This window comes from Trachemys scripta, chromosome 8 (assembly GCF_013100865.1).
Source record: "Trachemys scripta elegans isolate TJP31775 chromosome 8, CAS_Tse_1.0, whole genome shotgun sequence".
Taxonomy (NCBI): Eukaryota; Metazoa; Chordata; order Testudines; family Emydidae; genus Trachemys; species Trachemys scripta.
In genome coordinates this window covers 16350062-16362439 of record NC_048305.1, presented here as the reverse complement: position 1 = coordinate 16362439, position 12378 = coordinate 16350062, and positions in this window count along the sequence as shown.

The window sequence follows — 12378 nt, the reverse complement described above, 5'->3', positions numbered from 1 at the left end:
ACGATTCTTCTTCTGTGTTCCATATCTGCTAATCTCTAAATCCTCTGCGGTATTCTGAAAGTGGCAGCCATTCTGTGTTAATTTCAGTGCAGACTGTTCCAACAGAGACCAACACTGCCTATTCCCTAAGGAGGAATTTACCTCTATTCTTTTTAGTTTCATAGTTCTTTTAATCTAAATTAAAAGTAAATTCTGACTGGAAATATCCCCTACCCCAACGTTGTTTATGGAGAAAATTGTTCTCTGTGACAGGGTATACAGATGCTGTCCCTAGACTAGAGTTAGAGAACGCTGGAGAAAGAGTTAACTTTTCTACCCAGGAAAGGCCATAACTGCATAATAACAGAGGCACTCACGGTGGTCACATGGCTGGGTAGGGTCAGCTGATAAAAGGCCAAGCTCAAAAGGGAAGAGATCTGTAGGGAGCAAGAAGGCCCTCCTGTAGTAGAGGGAGGAGGACAGCAGAAATTACTGGGAGGTTTTCTGCAGTGGGCCAAGGAGAAGGCCTGGGAAGAGCTCAAGGAAACAGGCCTGGAAAGCCTGGAAGAGACTGAGCTCAAGAGGACCCAAAGGGAGGGACTTACCTATTGGGAGAGACAATTTGGAGGCAGAAGATCCTAAGTCATGCATTTAAGTACAGATAGCCCAGGATACAGGCTCCCCAGGCCAACAGCCTATCTTTGTTTGTTTGTTTGTTTGTTTGTTTAGATTTAACGAAATTTTAAAATTGCCTAGCCAAGGCTCTGGGCACCCTAACCAATCACTATCACCGCAATAAATGCAATGAAATCCCAGCAGCATTAAAATAATCATTTCAGCGGGACTCTGCCTGTGAGAAGCCCCTTTCCATCACTTCATCCTTGTGGGAAGGATACCCGCCCCAAGAAAACTACCAAACAGATGTCTTTTGTAGTGTCCCCAGAAGGTCACCAAATATGGGCTATTTTGGAACAAAGTGCCAAGGGGCATGGGGGGAGGGGAGAAGTAAATTCCTGGAGACTTAGAACTCTCACAGAGAATGCCCTGCCCACTATCCCGTCGCTTATCAAATGATGGGGATCCAGCTCAGGGAGCCCTGCTGACCACATCGAGTAAAGGGTGGCCATAGTTTCCCCCCCTTTTTGTCGCCACCTAGGAAGGCAGTGTGAAAAGCCCCTGCTACGATGGATGGGACGATTATTGAAACTGGAATCAGCGTGGAGGCTCCTGAAGGTTTTGTTTTGTTGGACATTTTCTTTACCCTGGAAGGGGTGCAGTTAGAATCACCGGACTCTGCCCATCCCAGAGCAGGTGAGTGACTGTCCTGGAGCTGGAAAAGGAGATGTGAGGGGGGGTGTACCAGGTACCAAGAGTGATTGTGTCACTTTTGTTTTTAAATATTTACATTACTTGGGGCCACCACACTTAGCATTCCTTGCTTCTTGATGTTGGTTCATTACAAAGGAATGCAACATTGGTGGAGAGCTGTTCTTTTCTTTTGCCCTTTTCCCTGTATGACAAGATGACAAGTCTTCATGCCTTTCTTAGCTAATCTCAAATCAGGGAATTCATGCCTCAAGCAGTCCCAGTCTAGCTGTTCTAGATACAGAAGCAATAAGCTGATGTAAAAATCTCTTCATCATCCCACGAGCCACCCAAATATGACTTCAACAAAATTTCCATTTTCAATTAGTCCAACTTCATGTAATAAGTACAGACCTATTTTTATCCACCGTCTTTTATATTTTAATTTACAGAATTATTGTACCCAAGACAAAACTTCTCCACTTGTAAGTATTTCCCAAATGTCCTTCTTACAGAACTACAATATGACATTCTCTTTTCACATGAAAAATTCAGGAGGTTTCTCCTTATAGCTTTGCCCAAATGTGTGTAGTGGTATCAGTAAATGAGGATGAGGAAGCAGTAACTGCTTGGGATGGGAGCCCAAAGTGAAAGAAAGCAGGGTATCCAGGTAAGAGACAATTGTGTTCAGATAATTTTGCCAGATAATAAAACCTGCTCCTGGCTCATTATTGTTACTATTATTAACACCTCTGCCCCGATATAACGCTGTCCTCGGAAGCCAAAAAATCTTATTGCGTTATAGGTGAAACCGCGTTATATCGAACTTGTTTTGATCCACCGAAGTGCGGAGCCCCGCCCACCCGGAGCGCTGCTTTACCATTAGGGTTACCATATGTCCGGTTTTTCCCGGACATGTCCGGCTTTTTGGTACTCAAATCCCCATCCAGGGGGAGTTGCCAAAAAGCTGAACATGTCCGGGAAAATACTTCCCCCCCCCTCCCCCAGTCCCCTGCTTACCTTGGCTCCGGCAGGCTGTGAGCTGCAGGCAGATTCCCCAGCGGCGGTGGCTGCTGCTGCTCCCCCCAGACACCTCAGCTCTGTGTAGCTGAAGAGCCGAGCTGCCCCAGCGCTACTGGCTTCACGGTTGCTGGGCAGCCCCCAGATCTCCAGACCCTGCACCCCCAGCCGGGCACTTCCCCTCCCGGGCTCCGGCTGCGCTGGGGAAGCGCCCGCCCGAGGGCGCAGGGTCTGGAGATCTGGGGGCTGCCTGGCAACCGTGAAGCCGGTAGCGCTCAGGCAGCTTCGCATGGCTGGGAGGGAGAAGGGGGAATGCGGGGCGCTCAGAGGAGGGGGCGGAGTTGGGGTGGGGACTTTGGGGAAGGGGTGGGGCTAGGGTGGGGAAGTGGTGGGGTTGGGGCAGGGGTGGGCGGAGTTTGGGTGGGGGCGGGGCCAGGGCCCCGTGGAGGGTCCTCCTTTTTTAAGGTTTAAATATGGTAACCCTATTTATCATGTTATATCCGAATTCGTGTTATATCAGATCGCATTATATCAGGGTAGAGGTGTATTTATTCATAGCATATTGGAAAACACATAGGAGATGGGGCACCTGAGCAGCATTCAGTTTAACTCAAATCTAATACAGAGAATAATTGTTCCAATATGAGAGTAGTGTTCAGATCGCATGGGTAAATCTGGCTATGCCATATTCACATGTTGCAACTACTAATGCTAGTTTATAATGATTGGGAGGGGAAGGTTGATGAGAGGGGAGCTATCATCACTTTCTTTTCCTGTCTGAGCACTCTGTGGAGACAGTCAATGGACAGGTTAATGTAGGAAGATTTCACATAGGTGATTTTCAAGGAAGAGAGGTGGGATCATTGGTGAAGGCATTTCCATGGTGTTAAATGTCATGTAAAGTGTCTAGAACAAATACACAGGATGCTCAAATGAAAGGGGTTGCACTGAAATTGTCAAGTACTTAAATGGTAAATCTTAACTGGACCATGGTCTCTCTGTTGGAAACACATTTGGTTTTTGTTATGAAGAATATTGGGCAGACAAAAAAAGACCCTAATTCTATTAAACCCAATTTTAAAAAACAGGCTGTACCTGTATGATTAAAATATTGTGAACAGCCATATTTGGGTGGGTGGTCTGCTCGTAGTGAATTCATTCTCCTGAGATAAGCCAGAACTGAAATCCAGTAGGGTCATAATTACTAGTCTATGAACCTCCAGACTTCAGATCTTCCCAATCTCATGTCATTGACTCACAGTACATACAAACTCACAGTTAACCAAACAAATTTGGTGTTGCCCAAGCTGTTTGAATAATCAGGATGCTACTGTATAGCTATTTTATGGCCCAGTACCTAACTAGCCTAATTCCCTAAATGTATGTGGATATATGAGGAGTCAGATCTGAGCTTAATTCCCAGAAGTAATACCTGCAGAAGTACTGTAGATAGCTCCAGGAATAATGTAACTGGATCTGCCAAAGACTATTAGTTTGCCATGGTTTGTCTGTATCTCTGGGAATCTGGCATCAAGCTCATGGATTTCTTACTAATCCAGAATGGATCAAGTAGATGCCACAAAGTGTCTGAGGTTCGCTAATTAATTCAGTCTATCTTCAAATACCACCATTTTCATGTTGCTGTTTAAAGGAATCTATCACTCAATACTCAGCATGAATAAAGGGATTTATGTATATTAACTAATAGCTCCTCACAACATCCTTGTGACATAGACATTCTCCCCCATTTTCCTTATGCATAAGTGGAGGTAGAGAGGGCTAGTGACTTGCCCAAGGCCATAGATTGAGTAATTGGTAGCGCCTTGATTAGAACATGGGCTCTCAGTCCCATGCTGTAACTGCTAGATCCCTCTGAAGCTGCCACAGATCAGTTAACTAAAATATGTATTTCAATAACGCACACACATGCACACACAACTGGTTTTCTGGCACTTTTCCAGTTATCAGCAATTCGGCATCACAAGGTGAAGACCTGTTTGTGCAGGAATGTAGTGTTTTTGATTGGAGATAAAGTGAAGAATGTCTTTTTTTCCTCCCAAGTAAGCTCTGCTTTTCATCCATGCCTTTTCACCAAATAGATGAGTAAAACAAGATCCTTTGTGCCTCTTCTGTTTGAGCAACTCCCTCTCACACGCAGAGTACAGAAGCCCAGAAAGATATGTAGGAACAACTGAGTTTTTTAATACTTACTATAATTTTCATCCAAGGATTTCAAACAATTGCATTAAATTAACTTAAATCACCACCATCTCTTCCCCCACCCCTCACTCTGTGATGAAGTAAAGTATTAATCTCATTTCACAAAGGGGGAAACTGAGGCAAGGAAGCTCTGTAACTTGCCCAAGGCAGGGGTCCTGTATCCCAACCCCTCTTGGTTATAAGCCATTAAAATAAGAATGAAGGGTGAAATCCTAGCCCCACTGAAGTCAGTGTCATGGGAGTTTTGCTATTAACTTCAGTGGGGCCAGGATTTTACCCAAAGTGCCTACTTACCTCCTGCAAAAAGATGTTGTGAGAATTACTTAAGTCATGTTTGGAAAGTGTTTGTCAAGAGCTAAATATTAGATAATTTTGGGGGGAAGGGGAGTGTAAAGTGACAATTGTATAAAGGCTACAAGCATCCAATAGGCTGAAAATCGTGCATCAGACAAAACTGAGATACCCAAATACTAAGTTCTTATACAGTGCCCATCACCTGGATTTGCAGCACCTGCCCAATAGTGCTCATTGTGCATGCAGTTACCTATTGGGAAAGTGGGGCATGTGGAAACTTCCTGAGCTCTCTGGAGGCTTGTTTTGCCAGTATGGGGTATGAAGTGTTCAAGCTGCAGGGGGCAATGTGAGTGCACAATTGTGGGATGAGGAGTCAGCATCAGGATTCTGAGGGAAACCTCCTGATTTGGGTTCACACAACTTCAACAAATGTACAGAATAATTTGCCAGGATTCGAGGCCCTTGGGGGAGTTTGGCTTCAAGGCTTTGAACTCTGTCTGAAGTATATCGGGACAGCTAATCTTCCAGACATGCTTCCTACCCAGAAGAGCCTACAATGACTATCTTTGCTTCCATTCTTGCATCAGAGTGGAGTTGACAGGTCTGACAAACCAAATTTTATTTACAATTTTTTTCACAACTGACATTTCTGCACTGCTACATAAAAGATGGGATCTGATTGCTTATCTCCAAGAAACTTGTTTAGTTTTATGCTTATGTTTAATAAAAGCAACTTTCTCTCCCTGTCTGCTTTAGACTGAAAAGAAATTTCAGCTTTCCATTCAACAAAGAAAAATTCTATATGCAAGTCCAACTCTCAAGCTCTCTCTAACTTGGGGGATTTGTCTGTGCCCATCAAGACAGCATAATAAAAGCCTGGTGAGGGTGCGAAAGCTGAAGAAATATCTACAAAGCTCTTCAAGCTCAGGCCACAGGCAATTACTTTCTTTTTTGTCAAAGAATTTAAACATGCAATCGCTGACCTGTAAATATTTCCAGAAATCTTCCCTGGCTAAATAAAATTCCTCACGTAATTACTTCACCCTTTGGCAACTGCAGACATGAATACGCACTCTACATTGAATGTCCTCCAGGAGAATTCTTGTGGGGCTGATCCTATGTGGTGCTGAGTGCCCAAAGGAATTGAGGACACTCACAGTATCTCTATTAGACATTCAGCAGTTTACAGGATTAGGCCCTTGCAAGAGAGCCTGGAAAATGTCAACATTCTTTGAGTTAGCAAAAATCTTACTGTAAAAATTCTTCTCATATCTTAATCCCTCCCTCCTTCCAGGAATGCTTCCTCCTCCTATTCTGCAAAGCCCAACCATGGTTAGTTATGCTTGAAGCCTCAAGAAGTCAGTTCCCAAAGTCTGTGGATTTGGGAACCAGGATACAGCTTTCCCAATGCAGTTGAATATTGATTCATCTTCATCATTTTCATCATTTTAAACTGTTAAAAAATCTTACATTTATCTTTTTATCCACATATTGAAGGCAGGAAATAGGATTAATATCCAATTTCTGGAGTAGATCCTCAGTGGAACTAAGCAAATTTACCACAGCAGAGGATCTGCCCCTCTGTATTCCATTGAGTCCCTCTGGGTTCTCTATAATTTCCTTTACATTGTCTTCTTGGCAAATGCACCTTTCTCTTCTATTATTGGTCATTTTTTCCTGTGCTAGTGGTTAGATCAGGGGTTATGGAGGCAGGACTCTTGGGTTCATTCCCTACTCTGCCTAGGTGGAGTGGATTCCACCCACACCAACTAGATCTTAATAAAATATATCTACCTTGGAGTCTCCTGTACCTGATGACATTGACAATTTTGCATCCTGAAAATTCCTCTTTTAGATCTTTCCCTATGCTGTAGATATCACACCAATCAGATGTAAACTACTTCATGAAACCACAAAAGTACTACTGATTTATTGAAATTTAACATTCTTCTCAATTGTCCATGAATACTCTATATCTATTGGGCCAGAGCCTCCGATGGTATAAATAAGCATAGGTCTATTGAAGTCAATATGATCTCTTGTAGATTGGCATAGCTCTGCTAATTACATCAGCTGAGGCTCTGGCATGAACATAAACTTAAGAACATAAGAATGGCCATACTGAGTCAGATCAAAGATCCATCTAGCCCAGTATCCAATAGTGGCCAATGCCAGGTGCCTCAGAGGGAATGAACAGAACAGGTAATCATCAAGTGATCCATCCCCTGTCGCCCATTCCCAGCTTCTGGCAAACAGAGGCTAGGGACATCTTCCCTGCCCATCCTTGCTAATAGCCATTGATGGACCTTTCCTCCATGAATTTATCTAGTTCTTTTTGAACCCTGTTATAAGTCTTGGCCTTCACAACATGCAATCACTTATGAGATTCTTGAGATCATTACTTAGTTGATCAAATTGTTACATTTGATGGGGTCATCACAGCCTATGATCAGGCTTGTGATTGCTGTACTGAAGGGGCTAGTCATTTTGTCAGACTGTGAAGACCATTCTGAGATGATCTGTGGTGTGCTTGTTACAAATATTGCTTAACGAGTTAATGAAACAACCTACAAAACTGGGGAAAACACTATGTTGGTTCATTTATGGTTTTGTGATTTGAGATTATGATGACATGCAGAGACATGCTACACTGGGACATGTATTTGCAGAACACTGAGAGTATGTATTACAGAACTGTGAAAAGTAAGGCCTCAATTCAGAAAAGCATCCCTATTCAAGAGGGGGCACTTAACACAGTTGAGTCTCATTGAAGTCAATGGAACTTAAGCAGGCAAAATGCATAGGTGCCGTGATTTCGACATCATGGAATGCAGAATTGTCTCTATGCCAACTTCGGAATGTACACGTTAAACCCTGGGATTCAGCTCAACCGCACAGAGTACAAGTCAGGAGATGCTATTCAAAGTGACTTAGAGCTCATCTCTGCTCTCTCCTAATCCTGGGGCTGCTCTATACTGGTCTGGTTTGCTGCTCTAACATATTCTGGGGTGCAAAGGCCACAGGGGACTGATGGTGCAAATGCAGCAAAACTGGTTGGGAATTTTTCAACAATAGGATTTTTGACAGAAAATGCCAATTTGTCAAAACCAGAACTATCTGTGGCAACATTTTCTTTTGACAAAAATGTGTTGGGAAAGTTTCTCAGGCCCCCGGGAAGATGGCAGGGGTGGGGGGGGGGAAAGCGAGAGAAAATCGACAGTAGCCCAGTGATTAGGGCACTCAGCTGTGATGCAGAACACCAAGGTTAAAGTCCCTGCTCCAAGTCAGGCAGAGCAGCAGTGACTGAAACTTGGGAGTCCCACGTCTAAAGCATATGCCCTAAGCACCGGGCTACTGGGAATTTTTTTGAAAAGTCTAGTCTTCGTTCCAATGTGGAACAGAAACAAATATCAAAGCCTCAACAATTTTTGGGTCATGGAAATCTTATTTTTTTGCTCTACCCTACAGGCAGCAACAACCCCTTTCCTCTAGTGATGCCTCTTTTCTCCTGCCGTGCAGGCAGCAGGGAGACAGAGTGATAGAAGAGGCCTACAGCGGCCGTGCACCACTACAGGCTCACTCTTCCACTGGGTGATCATCCCTGGGACATTTAAACCAGTTTTAGGCCAAGGCTATGCTGATTGTGCCATGCAAAACAAGAGGAAGCGGCACTGTAATTTTATTTCAATTTCTCACAAATATCCTGCAGGAAGAAAATGTTTGTATCTCCCCCCCAAAAAACCCCAAAACATTGAGATGCATGTACATGTGTTAGGGTGGAAAGGCATTTCCACAGCAAATCTTTTTCACGAGAACACCAAAATATTCAGTTCAGCATTGTCAAGGTTGTTTTCATAAAAGGGCTGCTTATCTTTTTGCTTGTCTAAAGGTATGAACAAATGAGTAACAGCCTCTTATCAGATTCAAGTTTAAGAGGAACCTTAATAGTTTCAGAAAATTGATACTATTTTAGCAGTTTCATGTAATAGGTAATTTTAAAATCAGTTTTATCTCTCTCAACCAATCTATCCATGATCCAATCGTCCTGGGCCATCACTGTGCTTCTGAGCATTATGGGGGTGAGCACTGAGTATTCCCAAAAGGATATTATGCTAAAGGTCTATTCCTGTTCCTGGCATGTCTGAGTATGTTAGCTAATTTAATCAGACATTTCTAGTTAAAAATCACGCAAACAAATGTATTTACGTATATTATTGAATAACAGGTGAGTGTGGACAATGAAAACCAATTAAGGATATTTTGGTTTTGCTACTAGGCAGTTTCACTTTCAGTGCTGCAGTGTTTGGGTTTCAGACATTGCAGGGGATTGGGGAAGGTTGTTTTTTTTTAATAAACATCTGATTTCATTGGAAATTTTATTGTGGGAACATTGTTCTTTGGCTTAATAAAAACTTCCTTTATACAATTTAAATTTGGTCAAAGTTTAAGATGTTAGTGACCATTAAATTTATCTGTCATGCAACTGTTCATGTCACCCTTCAATTAACATTTATCCAAAGGAGCACCATATTTCCCTACACTATGACGTGAAGTAGCTCAGTGGAAGACTGCCTTGATCCAGTGCCCATGAGGTCGATAGGAGTCTTTCCATTAACTTCCAGAGTCTGTGGATTGGACCCTTCTTGTGTCTTCCACAAATGTATTATTTCAAGTACTTGTCTATATTCCATAAGGCACTTCTATCAGCATTGGCAAATTTAAAGAAAACAATGAGAAAAACACAAAGATTATTAGGAGAAAAGCTGTCCTTAACTCACCGTGCTGTGGCTTGAGATTTCAGGTAGAGTACATAACATCATATGTTTGCATCAGACTCCTGCAACACCAAGGTGTAACAGGGCAATTTGCAAACAGGCTGTTAGCCTGTTCAGGATGGAGATTTACCTTCTTTCAGTGAATATATTAGCTTCAGTTAGATAGTGCAGCAACGCCACATTCTTTTTTGATAACTGTAGCTCTCTGTCTGAATAGGAATATTCAGGGGTTTGTAACCATGTGCTATATTCTATTTTAATTGTTTGTTAGAACAATTTGTGCTCTGTAAACAAGAAGCATTGCATAACCACCAGCAGGAAAGAAACGGTGCATAAATAGGTTTGTTCCTCCGCTGTGATAGGTGCAGGACTGTGTGCTGCAATAGTGTGAAGTGAGCCATCTTGAGTTCCTCAGCATTCTCCTATCTGGTAACCTCACTGTGAATGGCCCTTATACAAGATATAAAATCTCCATGCCAATGGTAGATGGGACGTAGATCTACTGCTGAGCCAACATAGGAGTAGTTAAGGCTATGTCTATCCTAGCACTTTTGTCAGTGTAACTTTTTGTCAGTGAAAAAACACACACTCCCCCCCCAAGGGACATAAGTTACACGGACAGAGGTGCCGGTGTGCACAGCACTATGTCGGTGGAAGATGCCCTCCTGCTGACATAGCTACCGCCGCTTGTTGGGGATGGTTTAATTATGTCGACAAGAGAGCTCTCCCTCGTCGGCATAGAACAACGACACGGGAGATCTTACAGCGGCGCAGCTGCATCAGTATAGCTGTGCCATTGGAAGGTCCCTAGTGTAGACACGGCCCTATGTGAGAACAGAGCCAGCTGTTCAAAATGAGTTTGTATGCCATCTGGCTGTAGTGCGCAACACCCCTAGAAAACAGAAACCTTGATGGAGCCAAGAAAGTGAAGACAAAGTGCTAATGGAGACAAAGGCTTTATTGTTTTCTATGGCTTAGTTACGCCAAGGATGGCTGCTTTTTATCTGCTCAGGAGTGAGGGACAGGGTGGAGATATTAGATTTAAAAAATTATCTGTAAGTTTTTAATGGTAGAATGCACCCTTAAGCAAAATTAAGCAATCCATTAGTGCAATAGGGAAGTGTATAACCCACATTGGTTTATAAATGAGTCTGGCAAACTTGCCAGACATATGTCCTTATGAATCTGGCCTCCTGACAACAACCGCCGTTAAGAATAGATCCACATCCAGGACTATATTAAGGGTGTCTTTACTCCCCAGCTGTTCTAATCCACTGCTCATCTACCTACCACTCTTCCCTATCTCTCTCCAGTCTGATGCCCTCAGCCTGGCTTTCCCAGCCCTAGAGAGATGTTCATATATGCACAAAAAAAGGACCAATTTTACATGTATCCTTTTATTGAAAAAACAAAACAATAGAAATTAGAGAGAGATGGGAATTCACTTTATGAGTGGGAGGGGGACATGAGAGAAACAAAAATGATAAAGATACCCTTACAAATACCCCCAAATAATTAAAGTGCAATCCTGCTACTTAAGTAGTAGTTCCATTAGTATCTCCTCCACCCTAAAAGACATAATACTGGTTAGGTACAGCAGGTAAGAATTGTCTGTTGCAGTACTCCAAATATGGACATATCACAAAGATAAACTGCAAGAGAAGAATGGCTCATCTAGCTATGAGCTGATACAACACTGCCCAGTGCCTCCTATAGGCTACGTCAACACTTGGGGCTGGGGCTACGATTCCCAGCTCGCGTAGATGTACTTGCGTTAGCGCTCATTGAGTAACATGCTAAAAATAGGAGTGTAGCTGCAGCAGCACAGGGTCCAGGCAGGAATGTACTGAGGCCAGCGAACCCCTGGCGCCACTCACCACTGCCTGTGCTATCACAGCTGCACCCCTATTTTTAGTGCGCAGGCTTAATGACAGCTAGCTCGGGTATGTCTACACAAGCTGGGAATCACACCCCTAGCTGCAAGAGTGGACATATTCACGCTGTCCTCTCAACACAGAGTAAAATGGAAGCTTAGATGGTGTCACAGGATAGCTGGCCCCTTAAACGAAATGGGGCCCAGATCTCCTGTTCCTGTCCAAGTGGGCCTAGTTTGGTTTAATAAGGAAGATAGGGCTTCCCCTTGGAATTATAAATGGGAGACAGCCCAAAAGCACAAGATACTTCAGAGTCCCAGGTACTGAGAGAGAGAGAGAGCTCAGAGGAAGAGCAGACCTCGGCTGGGAACTTCAAGGATGGGATGTCCCTGAAGGAGAGAGTATGAGAGTTCCCTGGTTGAGCAGTGGAGCCAGATCAGGCTGGTGAAAGCAGAGGCAGGAAAGCAGGAGGAACGTAGGGGGGTTGTCACCTGTAAACTTCCCCAGGCAAGACAGCCATAGCCAGAGAGGGCTGAGAGCAGCAGAGGGAGATGCCCGATAGCTCTCTGAGGCAGAGAGCTGAAGCCTGAGGGCCAGAGAGGGCTGAAGGCGGGGGAATGATGGAAGAGTAGGCCCGCTGATGTCTCAGGGCAAGAGCTAAAACTGTATCTGAGGATAAAACACAGTGGACAAGCATCCAGGGGCTGCGAGTTATATGGGCTCGCGGTGCCCATGCTCCAGAAATATTCAGGGCCTGGTGGCCTGGCTCCACCAATGTTAGAGCCTCCCCCAGAGCATTTAAAAGGGCCCGGGGGCTCCTGGCTGCCGCTGCCACCACCACTGGCTGTGCAGTGGAGCTAAGGTGGCTTCCTGCCCGCTTTCGCTCCGCGCCACTCCCGGAAGCGGCCGGC